We start from the raw sequence: 9,876 nt of genomic DNA on the forward strand, positions 1-9,876 counted from the left end.
ATAAAGTCTTTAATGAGACAAAGCCAAGCTAATACAAGAGGGAATTATTGGTAGACTATATTCACCTGGTTTCACAATACAGTACAGGGATAACTACTGAAGTCAACAGGTAGACATTTAAACTAACTTAGCTGAGACAGGCTTCCAGTTTTCCTCTTTGGTTAATTTTGTTAACCTAGTGTTTTTCCACCTCTTTGCCCTAGCTGTAGTGCATGGCTCATCATATGTACCTAAACTGCTTCAGAAAAGTACTCAGGATTGCCAGAAAAGCTAAGGGCTTCCTCTTGTACATGGCCTGGTATGGAACTTGAAACTGCTGCTGCCTTCTTAAAAAGGATAATCAGAGCAAACTAAGTTTGTAAACCCGCATAGTGGTCTACCCCCATTATTTGTAGCCTTCTGTCCTTTTCTTGCACTTTATATTTACTGTCTTTTGAAACCTCTCTAGCTACAAAGTATCTCAAGTGGAGAATAATTGCATGCATTGTTCTCCCTGGAGGATTCAATTAACTTTTTTTTTTTCCCCTTAATAATAATTTCTCCCTTTTTCTTGGCTTTTTGAAGTTAAGAAAGGCTAGTGAAGCAAAATAAACCTCCATACACATGGAAACGACATTTAACAAGAATTGCAGCATGCAGGCTTCCTAGGTTTCATTTCAGTGCACAGAGCTTAGCTGAGTCAGTATTCTTGATGCACAATACTTGCAGGTTTTTGAGGGTTTGTGTTGTTTTAAGTACAAGGACTAAATTTCTGTCACTGTTTTGAACTTCCCAAGCAGAATGCCTAATTTAGATTTTGAAGACAAACATTTAAGTTCAGCACAATTACATTCCCTATATACACTCAGGAAAGCTATTTTAATGTAGTTGGTACCCTGCCCCAGTTAGTGTGTACTATGCTTTTCCTAACAAACCCCAGGTGGTTTAATTCAGGATTGCATCAAAGTAATCCAGGAAAAGCAGGAACTTGGCATTGCCTTAAATTCCAGAAACTCTAGGAATTAAGCAACTCCATCGGGGAATCCCATTTTCCTTGCGGCTACAGTGTACATTTCATGCTTAAAGCATGTAGAGCAGGACAAAAATGCAAGTTATTTCTGAAGGTTCATGCTGTTTCTGATTACAGAAGCTTTACCATCAGAAGTGCCAAAGGAAGAATACTCCCTCTTACTTCAAAAGACCCCACAAAAAAATATCCCACTAAATACAATAGGTAGAAGGTTTATTATTCAGCTCTCAATGGAGCCTACCAAGTACATAGAAATAACTACTAGCTGAAAAGACTACAGTCTTTCAGCCTGCTGAAATTTCAGCTAACATGTCATCCCTGGAAAATGTTCAATTCCTCAAGCCAACAACTAGTAAGAGCCAAGACACCAAAAGGTCAAAGCTTCATTTCTCTTATCCCAGCCTACAAAAGCAAATGGAGAGACCAGGAAGAAAAAAAACAAAAAGAGAAAAACAATTCTACCTACTCCTACCCTTTTTATTCCTACTTCTCTTCCTTTCATGGTATGAACTCCAAAGCCTGTATCAAGACAGAAGCAAAAGCACAGTGAACCAGATCAGATCCTACCAGTTTGTCACCTCCCCATGAAATTCTGAATTCTAATACTGAAACCTGAAGTTTTCTGCTGTAGTTTGATATAAAATCAAGCAACAGCATTAAAAAAAAAAAATAAATACTATGAGTCTCTGTTGTACAAAGACAGTATTCAAACTAAGAGATCCTGCAGGATCAGATGATGCTCAAATCAAAACAGCTTGCTTTCACCTTTTTTGTTTCAGTCTTGTTTCTTTTAAAGAAAGGATTTATCAAATGTTTTCAAACTTTCCCATTTTTCACCCACAACACCAGCAGCTCTAATCTGAGGGCATTACGATGATCTGATGTTAAAATGGCTAGTCTCAGACAAACACACACACACACACAAATTAATCTGCTTTTGTTAATACAATATTCCTTTATTTCTTCATTTCACATGGTGTGTCAACCACTATGATTTGGTTTTAGACAGTAGGCTTCCAATCCAAATTTAGCTTTGAAATTCCATTTAACCACCCGTACGAATGCTATCAACAACTAGTCCACAATCTTCACCAGGATCTTTCGCATAACGCCACCTGAAAACTATTAGGTAACATAAAGAGATGAAAATAAAACTTTGACAAGACTTCCTAAGTTAGAGGAAGAACAGGAACACACACAGAAGTACCAAGGTCTTACATAAGTTTATAGAACATAACAAGTAAGTTCATGCAAGGTTTGGTTGTGGAATTTATTTTATTTAGAAGACAGCTTCACTTAGAGATGCTTCAGGGTTACATAAATACTCATGGGTTTGTTTGCAAGTTCTAAAACAATCACAGATTAAACTTGTTGGGTTAAATTCACCCAACTAGTTAATACAAATAAGCTACTTTAAGTCATACAATAGCATTTGTCAGCAGTTCAAAAAAACTTTAGAAGTAGTTCACTCAAAAGTATGCAAGTTTCCCCCTCCCCAAAAAAAGCCACAAAGCAAAATTGTTTTGCTTGCATTATCTACAGACAGTGTTAAGTTTTAAGCAGTCCTTGCAGATGTGGGCAATGAGTTTCAATGGTAGTACATTTGCAACATATTGATGCATCTGACACATTAAAGTCAGCACTGCATTTGGAGTGTTTCACATATCTGGTTCACACGAGCAGATTTCAGTTACTGTGCACTTACATGACTTGTGGTTCATCCGTAACTTCTGATTGTGCACAAAGAGTGACTAGTTAAAAAAGCAAGAAACTGTTAAAGCAAAAATGCTGCACAAGCCTCAATTCCATTCAGATTATTCTGACAAGAAGTGTGGTAACGAAGCATGTTCTGAGCATGGATGACACCCTTAGCAGCTTCCTATCAGGGAAGCTGGTTGAGAGACCGTAAGAGAATTATAGTGGAAGGAATCTACTACTAGCATGGGAAGATGCAACTATTTTAGTTCAACTAAGATTTCTTCTTCAGAGGCTCAGTATCACCCTTTGTACCATTAACACCACCTGAAGAGCCCTTAGCAAACAGGAATTTTCAAACATTAAGACAGAGTTAATGATACCAACTAGCTGTGGTAAGGAGTCAGTGCCTTAGTTAATCTATCAGTAATGCCAACATTACATCTAGACGAGTGCTTGAAGCAGCACCGTTTTCTACCAGACAAAATTAATTTCTATTGCATTTCTTAAAATTAGCATATTCTGTTCAGCAGTAGGTTACTATTTGTTCTTTTATGAACATACTATATTGCTTACTGTGGTTTTAAATAGAGTAAGCACAGAACAGCAGAACATGCAGAAACTTTTAAGCTGGATAATGGATGTTTTCAAGGTTTGTCACTAAACATCTCCAAAATCCATTACGTCCTGCCATGAATTTAAGTATAGATGACCTTACATGAAAACATATTCTGACACTGATTTCATGTTTTGAACTTTTACTCTGAATTTAAGTTTTACAAACTACAATTAAAGAGAGACAATGATAAAGAACAGTTGGAAAATAATAGTGGAAAATCTTGCTACATGGTTTTTAAATACAGTACTTGATTGAATACCTACAGCAACTTTACTCCACACTATACTATTCTAACAACAACAACAAAAAATAATCTTCCTTCTCTTTGTCATTTATCCTGCTGTTTTGCAACTTGACTACATACTGAAGAATGGAAGTAGTGAAACTGAATGCTTCTTTGTGAGAAAATTTTCAGAAGTACTTGGGGTGTAGCTCTATCAACTATTTCCAGTCTATCCTTGTTGGGATTGTCTCTTTACAAACATCAACAGAACAAAACCAACAAACATCAAAATATAAAGCTTAAAGGGGAAAAAACACCTGCCAGCCCTCAGGTAATACTGAAATATACAGGGCCATTAAAGAGAAGAAATACAGATACAAGAGAGGAAAGAAAAAACAACCACCACAAATAACAAAAAACAGATGAGAAGAATGCTGACTGGAGGTGGCAAAGACCTAGGAACGTAAACATTGCAGTAGCACAGACAGTAGATACATCAAAGGACCAGGTCAGAGAATTGCTATGTAAAAAAAGGCAAGTGCATTGGAAGCCCATGGAAATTGAAAAAAAAAAAAAAAAAATCTGACCATGGTGTAAGTCTCCCTATCCACCCAAGAAAAACAAAGAACTAAGTTTATCCAATTGGGACTCACATGTGATTCAAAGAAAAAAGGTCAGAATTTTTGTTCAAGAAATTAAACTATTACACCATCACTTTTGGCACACGATCAGATCACAAGCAAACAGAAAACAGAACTCTGAAGTTGTCAGCTTTTGTTTATGATTCTCTGTAAGAAAGAGACTCTTACTTCCCCAAAATACCCTGAAGATTTATGGAAGCCACAGCATGTTACACTGGATAACTGAGCGTCCATATAAATGTCCTCAACAAACACAGGAATCCATACAGAATCTGTTCACAGCTGAAGGCCTCGTACCTGCAGGGAACTCTTCACATTCCATCTACGTATTGCAAAAGATTCTCTTTAATAGCCAGCATTTCATGGGCACAAGCACATGTTCATACAGAACTGTTTGCAGGATGAGGGCGTAACAATGCGAAGCTAATATCTAAACATAGTGTAACATAGCTGGAACTAGGATCTGTTCACCCTTTATCTTACTTGGTTGCAAGACTGACAGAACAGACCAATCCTGCCACAACCTATTAAAAAAGCTTACTTGAAAATACATCAACTATTACACCTCACAGTTTACAGGGCAGTCCATATTCTTGTGCTGATGAATGTGAAATTGTAATTATAAGCTATACTACATGAAAAATGTATTTTTACATTTACTTACAAAAGGCTTTTTTTAATAACAACACAACATCTCAGTTGCATCTTCAGTTTTCAGATCAGTCATATGACTAAGCACTAAGTTTCCAAAAGACAACTACAGGTTTTAAATGGTAACATAATATGAAGACAGGCATCATTGATAAGCATCTGAGTGTGCCTGCATAAATTCATCTTGACCTCTGAAAGTAGATAGGCAACTATCTTAAAACAGCTTCTTCAGCTAAATGGACACCCAAGACTTATAATCTGAATTAGCTTTCTAGTAGTCAGTACTGGATTTCTCCTTCACAGTTCAACTATAAGGGCTGCTAACAAATAGTTAATGTGTATTTTGCAAGACAAGCATTATTTAGAAAACAACAGATTATCTTTTTTTTTTTTGCTTTCCCCCATGATAGATGGTTGCTCTTTCTTTCCAATACATGCAACTAGACATAATTTTAATATTTTTCTCTTACACTGCTTCTAGGTACTCATAGTGAGAATTTAAAATACCAGAAATGAACAAAAGTTCTCAGTTCTTCAGTGCAACTCTGGCACAGGTACTTTTGGATCTTAACAGGCCTGCAAAATCACAGAAGGAATGCAACAATTTGATTTGCATATGTTACATTTATTGACAAACTAATTGCTTTGCTACATGTTGCAAAACTCTAATGATTACTCAAAACAATTACTATCTCATTTAAGGGTTCATATATTATCCTTACCTCAAAATCTTAATACAGTTCCACAGATGTCTCCAATCACAAAGCATGGACAAAGCCAAAAAATGTTGCCTGCTGGCAAGCTATTATAGGGATGGTCTTCAAACCCTAATAAAGTTATCAGTACAGAAACTGTCTGTCAGATCTCAGAAACCAGAAATCTGCTCAAGCATGCAGCTTTAATTTTAATGCTGAATTATTTATTTTAGTCCTTTAAGTCTTGAAAATTCTGTTGAAGGCATCTGTGGACAGTTAATACCACAAACGTGATTCAGTTATGCCTAACATACCATTCAGTAAAAACACAAAAATCATAACAGCAAACAGTGACAGAAATTGACTGCTTTCTTTAAAAAGCAGGGAGCCAGAACAAGATAAAGTCTGTGCTTAACTGTCAGGGACATTGGGAAATGCAGACTACCTACTCACAGCATGTGTGGTTCTAAATGAAAGTTTCTACTATGAAGTATATATTCCATTAAAAACTTCACTTTCCATTGCTTTATTCCAAGTTGTAAAGGCTGAGAGTTTTGGAAAATACCTTTAGAAAGTATGGCTAAAAGATATGCAAAGTAGCTAACTACTAAATAGGTCCAGAGATACTGCTTTAGATTTCTTAAGAGTAGTTTGAGTTAGAAATTTTCTAAATCCTGTAAGTCCTCAAATAGGGCTTGTTACTTAACTCACAGGTAACTTTAATTAGCATCAATATTAATTACAATTATGTATGAAAGTATAGAAAGTAACGTGGTACAAAGGAGTATCATCATAAATCCTCCAGAGAACTCCCAACCATTTCAGGTATCTCTCTATGAATCTCCTTTCAGAAACCAAAGATCTGAACCTTTGCTATGGATTTTGGAAGCATACTAACTGCTGTTATCTTCAAATTGTGCATTCATATGGAGCAAGTAAAACTAACTTTAAATGACACAAAGATAAACCACTCTCCAGTTATTTACAGTGGATTTATTGTCCTCAGGTCTAGACTCTTAAAAGATATTTAGATAGAGAATCCCAATGGAAATTGGAAGAAGCTACCCATCAACATACAAGGGAAAATATCTTTAGACAAGAGGTCTTCAACAAAATTATTCTAATAGTGTTACCAGGGCTTGCTAAGTCAGAATATTAGTACTACTATATTTATCTGTAATACTAGACCATACCATCAAAGCCATGATTTTCAAGGATTGCCATCACACAACAGCTTACTCTCATAAATCCATAGTACTTAGACTTCAACTGTCAAAACTGTGTTCACCACAAATATCCTGTGGGAACACACAACCACAAAAGACAGAGGAAGGGAACGAAGATTGAGAACTACTGTGAAAGAGAAATACACAGCAGAAATTTAGGTTTCAGGCAAGTAATAATAATGATTGTTTCAACACTCCAGACATACATTTTACACAATGCTTGAAAAGTTGACGAAGCAGAGAAAAGGAAAGATGACCACTGAAATGACAATAGCATTAATTTCATTACTTTAGAAACAACATATGAAAAAGGAAAATATAATAACCAACGTGTCTAAATTTAACACATTTAGCAAAAGACAACCATTTTGTTTGATTGCAATGAAGAGAATGTTGTAAAAATGCACCTTTTGCATCAAAAATAAAATAAATACTTTCTTCCTGGGGAAGACAGAGGATACGTCTCTTTACTCCACCCCACATAAAACTACTTAATGTCCCTTCTCTATTCTGGTCAGGAAATTAACTCTCAGTGTGGTGATCTTCTCCCCATTCCTCAGACTATTGTTTACATTTTCTGTAGCTTTTTTGTTTGCCTTTTTGTTCTACAAATGGAATTCTTACCTTCCTATTTTCCCTGATGTTATCCTACAGAAAACAACAATTATAATCCATGATTACAGTACAAAGATAGACCAGAAAAGGCTATTCAACATCATCACTTGAAATTATTTAATCACTAAACTTGCATTCTTGCCTGAATCCAAATCTATCTTAATTGAATGATTAGAGGTATTGAGGAAGGACATGAAAATTTCCTACCAAATATCTACAGCAGCAAGAGACAAAACAGGCACTGCAAGTCACTAGCTCATTTTGAGATTCCAATCCTTAGATTACTTGTATCCAAGTAGGTATTTCACTGAATCGGGATATAAAGGGAAAATATCAAGAAAACACAGCTACTCTGAAAAGGATCTTATCTGGAAGGAAAGACAGTAGGATATTATAGAGGGAACACTAGAACTGAAAGAATTGTGTTCTGTCAAGCAGCAAGTGCAGAGAGCACCCCGCTCAGCTCAAATGAAGTTGGAGCCTAATACACTGGAGAAACTGTTCAGAAACAGTTCATCTGTACGAAACATGACCCCTGTAAAGCTGCCAAAATCAGTGAGAGCATACAAGTGCTAATCACGCAAGCTAAAATGGCTCAAGCTGCTTTGACTCACATGCATGCCCAAGCATAGATGACCACATACTTGAAAATATAGTGCAACTGTTTTATTTACCTGTACTTCTATATGCAATCAGTACACCTCCTTGTTGTTCACAAGCAAGTACACTCCTCGCTCCAGAAATCTGAATACAACTGACATGCAAGACTCCTCCTTTCCTACTTCATCCCCTCAAGTGGGGAGATGCAGTGTGAGCATTTTAAAGCAGAAAAAAAAGAGCTCAGTAATCGATACATCAAAAAAAGTATACTATATAAAAACATCTCCAGGTGATGTTCATTGAGAGGATTTACTAGTGACTAGAAGAAAAAGCCAAAAGAACAAACAAAAAAAGGTTGTGTAAGGCCGCATGGAATAACAGTGCACAGTCTAATACTGTCCAGGATCACCAGTACCTAAAATACACAGTTTGGGTTTCTGATTTAGGAAAAAAAGGTACGTATTTGGAGGTTGACTTCAAACACTGTTAAAATACATGGTTATTACCTTAAATATATAGTGCATACAAGCTCTAAACAAAAATCATACTTTAGAATTGAAGGGTGGGAAGAGGTAGCACAAAACTGAGTGTCTCTTGCTTTAACACATACCACACTACGCTAGCTTTTTTACCAACACGAATTATTTACTAAACAGTATTATCTAATTATTTATGGAATTATTTTCCCTGTCATGACATCCATGCCACTCAGAAAGTACTGTTTTCGAAAAGCAAACCCCACATTTCTTTGAAAACGAAGAAGCAGATGAATCAGAACAAAAGACATACACAGGAAATATTATCCACAAAGTTGTCTAATAATCCGAGGCAACCTGAAGGGACAAAACACCGACCATGGACCGGTTTCCTTTTCCTGACGCCCTGGCGACACTCCCTCGTTCCATTGGTCGTGTGCCCTTTTCAAGCCGTAAGGGATGGCATTCCTCTTTCCCTTCGACCGTACGCGTCGAAGGAGCAGGGAGCAAAGAGGACGGAGGCACCAAGAAAAATCATGATTTAACGCGGTAAAGGGAAACCCGCTACCTCACAATCCACGTCCGAGATCCCCTGGAGGACCCGGGTGGCCCACACACGGCTCCCACCGGGTGCGATGGCTGTCTTGTGACGGCGAGGGCTGTGCTATTACCGAGCCAGAACACACGAACCGGGACGCTCCCCGCGCCGCATTGCCCCGCTTTCCTCTACCCACAAAACCGTAGCTGCGAAATCCATCACAGTGAAGCACCCGTCAAAATTAAAAGAATAACCAAAAAAAAAGGCCAGCCTGAGGACGACAAGCAACGGTGCCCGCCACAGCGCGCAGCGGCCGGCGCGCACACACCACCGGCCGGACCCGGACCCGCATGGGGGGCGCATCCCGCGGGCGCCCGCCTCAGGGCTCCGGGCCCATCCCTGGGCCGCCCACGCTGGCGACGACCACGGCTAGTGAGGATGAGGAGCTGGGCGACCTGCTCCGTGCCCAGCACTCAGCGCCTGTCAGCGGGCCCAGGCACCAGGACACGCCCGGGCGCCGATAGACGCGGAGACGTGGGGCGACAGCAGCAGCACAGGGCAAAGACATCGATGACCGCCCCCGCGGGTGCCCGCGGGTGTCGTTGGCCTGGGGTGAACCGTCGCCCCTCCCAGTGAGGATCCCGTCCCCGTCCTTTACCCCGTCCCCTCCCGCCGCCGCCGGGCAGTACCTCATATCTGCGCTGGCCGGGGGGCCCTACTCACACCCATGGCGACGGCGGGGGGGATGGAGGAGCCGGACCGGCGTCCGCCACCGCCTCCGCCAAACGCACCATCCCCTCCCGCTGCCTCCTCAGCCACCGTCTGGCGAGCGGCGAGGGGAGGAGCCCTGGCTCGCGCTCGCCCTCACAGCCGCCGTACTGACGCGCG

General features: G+C 39.4%; 1 protein-coding gene across 4 annotated transcripts in view; it reads right to left on the bottom strand.

The window, feature by feature from the left end:
- Positions 1–9,871, bottom strand: part of ITSN1 (intersectin 1) — a 129,320-nt gene extending 119,449 nt beyond the window's left edge. For 3 of the 4 annotated variants that reach the window (XM_054165822.1, XM_054165821.1, XM_054165820.1), the window contains exon 1: positions 9,678–9,871. The gene's annotated coding sequence lies outside the window, so the exon portion shown is untranslated. The remainder of the gene's footprint in view (positions 1–9,677) is intronic. The other variant, XM_054165823.1, reaches the window with a different exon arrangement.
- Positions 9,872–9,876: the final 5 nt, after the last annotated feature.

The sequence above is a fragment of the Dryobates pubescens genome, chromosome 12 (assembly GCF_014839835.1).
Source record: "Dryobates pubescens isolate bDryPub1 chromosome 12, bDryPub1.pri, whole genome shotgun sequence".
NCBI lineage: Eukaryota > Metazoa > Chordata > Aves > Piciformes > Picidae > Dryobates > Dryobates pubescens.